The following is a 5,000-nucleotide window of genomic DNA, read 5'->3' as shown; positions in this document are numbered from 1 at the left end:
TGGTACAGGTTGTCCTCGTTGTAGAGTCCAAAACTGCACAGATATTGTTTGAAGTGGTTTTTCCAAACTACGTTCCGGTTCTGGTCCATAAATTTGCCTATCAATTTGACTCTTAGTGCTACTTTTTTTGTAAGTAAATCAATCAAAGCTAGCCCCCCCTGATCTTTAGCCCCTATTATTGTTTTGTGAGCTATACTCGCTGCTTTGTTTTTCCAAATAAAGTCCCTAATGGTCTTTGAAATCTCCTTAAAGGCCCAGTCCGGAAGCGTACAAGTACTCAGCGCATGATTCACTTTGGACAACACGAGAGCATTTGTTACGGCTACCCTTCCTCTCAACAATAGACCCCTCGCTTTCCACAAATTCAATGTTTTTTTAATTTTACCCACCACCTCTTTCCATGTTACATCATCACATTCATTCTCATTTTTCCCCATATTCACTCCCAACACTTTTCTTCTCTCACACATCGTTTTAAATCCCCACTTATTAACTAGATTGGATTCCTTACCTAGTAACATAATTTCTGACTTATTTTCATTTACTTTTGCCCCAGATGCTCTTTCATAAGTTTGTACATGTTTTAATATCAATTCTATATCCTCCTCTCCTTTTACCATTATATTCACGTCATCTGCATACTGTATTATTTTTACGTTTTCCTTACCTATACCTTTTATGTTTACGTCTTCCGATATCAGTGCTGCCAGCGGCTCTGCTACCAAGCTGTACAACAGCGCTGACATCGGACATCCTTGTCTCACTGACCTTGATATTTTAAAAGAATCAGTTAGTTCCCCGTTACATTTTATCTTGCTTTCCGCTCCTGTATACAACATATTTATCCATTCTCTCATTCTCTCCCCGAATCCAAACTTCTCTAACACCTTCCCCATGAACCCGTGATCTACTCTGTCAAAAGCTTTATTTAAATCAATCCCTAGCCATATTCCCCCCTCCCCTTCCATATCCCTGACCGTCTGTTTTATTGAAATGATTGAGTCTGCTATGTCTCTGTTTGGTATACTGTATGATTGTGTTTGTTCTATGATTGTTCCTATTACCTCCCTGATTCTATTGGCTATTGTTTTCGCTATGATTTTGTAGTCTGTGTTGAGTAGGCTGATTGGTCTGTAGTTGTCCAGATTTTTATTGTCCCCCTTGTTTTTGTAAAAAATAGTAACCACCCCTTCCCCTAAACTTTTTGGTATATGTTTCACTTTTTCCATATATTTACTCAATTTGTTCACCAAGGGCACCAGCTGCTCTTTGAAAGCTTGGTAGAATTCCGCAGTTAGGCCATCGCTCCCAGGACTTTTGTTTTTGTTTAACCCCTCTAAAGCACTTCTGATTTCTCCCTCTGTAAACTCACAATCACACCACATTTTATCGTCCTCGCTTAGTTTTTTCTTTAAGGCACCCAAAGCTCTGTTCACACTCACGCTATCACACTCCTGTCTCGAAAACAGGCTTTCATAATAGCCCTTTACTATTTCTAAAATTCCCTTCTTATCTGTCACACTTTTACCTGCTTCATTTAATAATTCGTTTATTTCTGTTCTTTTTTGTTTTTGTTTTTCCAGACCTAAAAAAAAGGCTGTACTCCTCTCCCCCTCATACATATATTGTATTTTACTCCTAATGGCTGCACCCCTACTCTTTTTAAGTTCAATCACTCCCAACTGTTCTTTTAAATGTATGTATTTTTCGACATCTACATTATCTACACTGTCAAGCGATGCTATTTCCTCACTTAGTTGTTTTCTCAAATTCTCTTCCTTTCTATTTTCTCTCCACTTTTTCTCTTTACTATAATTGATACACTTTTTTTTAATTCTGACTTTTACACTATCCCACCACACATTCATATCTTCACTCTCATTCCACTCATATCCCACATCATTCAACAATCTTTCCATACTTTTCACAAACATTCCATCATCCAGCAAGCTTGCATTAAAGCACCATATCCCTCCTTTACGTACATTCGTTTCTTTTCTAAACGTGATTTCTATTCCAGCGTGATCGCTCCACATATTAGTTTTATATTCAACTTCTTTAATCCACCTCACTACCTCGCATGTCACCAACGCATAATCTATTCTAGATTGTTTTAATCTATTCAGTACAATTTGTCTCCTGGAGAACACCCTCTCCCATGGATGTAGCAATCTCCAAATATCAATGCATTGTTTCGTTATCATTATATCTTTAAGTGTCCCCCTGCTCACATCCCCCTTAAACACATTATTTTTTGACACATCGGTGGGTGTCATCGCCACATTAAAGTCACCGATTATTATACAATTCCTTTCCCACCATTTGCTTATTGCAATGAAGAATGTTTTCCTTTCTTTTTCTCCATTCGGTGCATATATATTTATGATTCTTATATTTTTCGTTTCATACACACAGTCTATTACTATTATTCTTCCTTCTTTGTCTCCATAAACCAAATTTACCCCTGTTACCCGACCCGTTTTGACTAAAACCGCCACTCCTCTCGCCCTCGACGTGCCATTGGAGCAGAAAATATGGCCCACAAAGTCTTTTTTTATGTCTTCCACCAGGGAATCATCCCACCTGGTCTCCTGCAGGCACAAAACGTCATTCTGCAAGGAAAGAATCGCATGTCTTTTTTCTTTGTTCCTTAGTCCATTCACGTTTATCGAAAATAAATTAAAGGCCATTATCATAAAAATAAAAACAAAAAAAACGGATTTACAGGGGTTATTGTCAGTCATTATTTGTCCTTACATTTCAATTTTTTCACCAACTTTTTTCGTTGTCCAAGACTTAGTCTTTTTTGCGCACTCGCCAGTTCACTCACATCCATTTCGCTGTCCGTTTCATTGGGACTGGTGCTTTTACCCGTATTATTTAGCGTGATTTTTCTCCCTCCCGCCTGTCCAACACCACTCTCAGGCATCTCCCTCCCCTCTGTGCTCATGCTTACCCCCGGGTCTTCTGCCACGTCCCTTCCGTCTCCTTTTTTCCCTCTCTCGCTCGTTTTTCGCTGCTTCTGCTGTCCTCCCTCTCCAGCCAGCTCCGGCGTCTCCAGCTCGCACTCTGACGCCCGTTCTCCTCCGCTCTCTCCGCTCTGCTCCATTTCTCCGTCACTGTTCTCGTCTTCTCTGATCTCCTTCCTGCTTGCTCCGATCACCTCCTTCTCCTCCGCCTCCTCCTCGTACACCTCCTCCGCCTCGTCTTCATCCTCGTACACATCCTCCACCTCGTTCTTGCTTTCCTCTCCGTTCACACACTCACATTCATTTTCTCTTTTTTTACAGTTTGTGCATTTTGTGCTGTTCGCGCTGCACTCTCGCGCAAAGTGTCCCTGCACCCCACAGTTGTGGCACATAAATTCTGGACACTCTCTCAGGATGTGTCCCGGCTGGATGCACATCCTGCACACTTTTTGTTGTCTATCATGTATTACTCTAAAGTATTCGTTCCCCATCACAGTGTTAAACTTTGTGGAGTAAGGGAGTGACTGTACCTGGTCATTAAATCTGACCCGGACAAACCTCGTTCCGTCAGCTATCATTGTTCCAGGCCACATTCTGCGTTTTATTGGTGATGTCGGTTTCACTCCCCATCCCGTCAGCTTCCAAACTATTTCTTCATCTGTGATATACGCTGGCAGGTTTAAAAAAGACACCACCAGCTCATCATTATTTAGTTCTCTCGCCACGACTCTGGTCTCTCCGATTTTAAATCCATCCAGCAGCCTTTCCTTTCCTTTAATGTTGCTCACCGTCACCTCCAGTTTTTCAGGTCCCAGGGTTCTGCACGCCAGCAGGCCCCCACAGATCATTTTTATGTTGCTCATGACGTGATTTAGAGGAACTTTGTCTCCCACCATTTCAATGTTTAGTGTTAGTTTTCTCTCAAAAGACACTTTTGCTTCCTCTTTTTCTGCTCTCTCGCCACCTCTCCCATTCTCTGCATGCGGAGCAATCAGCCCGCCGCTCCTCTCTCTTCCTCTCTCTCCGTCATCCATTCCGTTCCCTGTTTCATTTGCCGTTTTCATCCGTCCTTTTTGTCCGTCGTTCTTCTCGTTGTCGTTTAATCCATTCCTTTGTTTCAGTGCCATGTTTGTTTGTTCACGTTGTTGTCCGTTCTCTTTTCCTTTTTCCATCTCTCCAGTCCGTGGTCCTGTCATCTTTGTGATCCGTCCGTGTGAGTTTGCTCGCGACATACGAGCAAACATTCACAAAAAAACAAAAATTCTTCACAAAATTGTGGAAAAAAAACAGGAAAAAAAGATGAAAAGAAAAACGATCCCCCTAACAGTCAGTGACTGCTGGGGGACATTCACTCACAATCTGAGGTATTTAAATAAATCCAAAACGCATCCAAAAAACAAACAAATTAGTCCAGCTGTCCTGCTCAGTACTGACACGTCAGCTCTCCTTCAGCACCACACAAACTCTGACAGCAAAAGGGGCGTGTTCAGGGTGGTATGGCCGTAAGCTGTTATTGTGTGCAGAAAGGGGCCTTTTAAAGATGTCATGCCCTTGATTCTGGCTGAATTTTTGGACATGTGAATATGTCTCTATATGATAAAAAAAAAACATATGATCAAAAAAATGAAAAAGCTTACAGCACCTGGTATTCCCAGGCGGTCTCCCATCCAAGTACTAAACAGGCCCTACCCTGCTTAGCTTCCGAGATCGGACGAGATCAGGAGTGTTCAGGGTGGTATGGCCATAAGCCATTATTGTGTGCAGACAGGGGCCTTTTAAAGATGTCATGCCCTTGATTCTGGCTGAATTTTTGGACATGTGAATATGTCTCTATATGATAAAAAAAAAACATATGATCAAAAAAATGAAAACGCTTACAGCACCTGGTATTCCCAGGCGGTCTCCCATCCAAGTACTAACCAGGCCTGACCTTGCTTAGCTTCCGAGATCGGGCGTGTTCAGGGTGGTATGGCCGTAAGCCATTATTGTGTGCAGACAGGGGCCTTTTAAAGATGTCATGCCCTTGATTCT

General features: G+C 41.9%; 1 non-coding gene and 1 pseudogene across 1 annotated transcript; both read right to left on the bottom strand.

Annotated features, from left to right (window-relative positions):
• Positions 1-4,599: 4,599 nt before the first annotated feature.
• LOC132964355 (5S ribosomal RNA) lies at positions 4,600-4,718 on the bottom strand. The gene has a single exon (XR_009669337.1). It is a non-coding gene; the product is annotated as a 5S ribosomal RNA (ribosomal RNA).
• A 122-nt stretch (positions 4,719-4,840) lies between these two features.
• LOC132963977 (5S ribosomal RNA) lies at positions 4,841-4,949 on the bottom strand (annotated as a pseudogene).
• Positions 4,950-5,000: the final 51 nt, after the last annotated feature.

The sequence above is a fragment of the Labrus mixtus genome, unplaced genomic scaffold, assembly GCF_963584025.1.
Source record: "Labrus mixtus unplaced genomic scaffold, fLabMix1.1 SCAFFOLD_62, whole genome shotgun sequence".
Classification (NCBI taxonomy): domain Eukaryota; kingdom Metazoa; phylum Chordata; class Actinopteri; order Labriformes; family Labridae; genus Labrus; species Labrus mixtus.
Note: the sequence above shows the minus strand (reverse complement) of the source record. Positions and strands in the feature narration are given on the sequence as shown.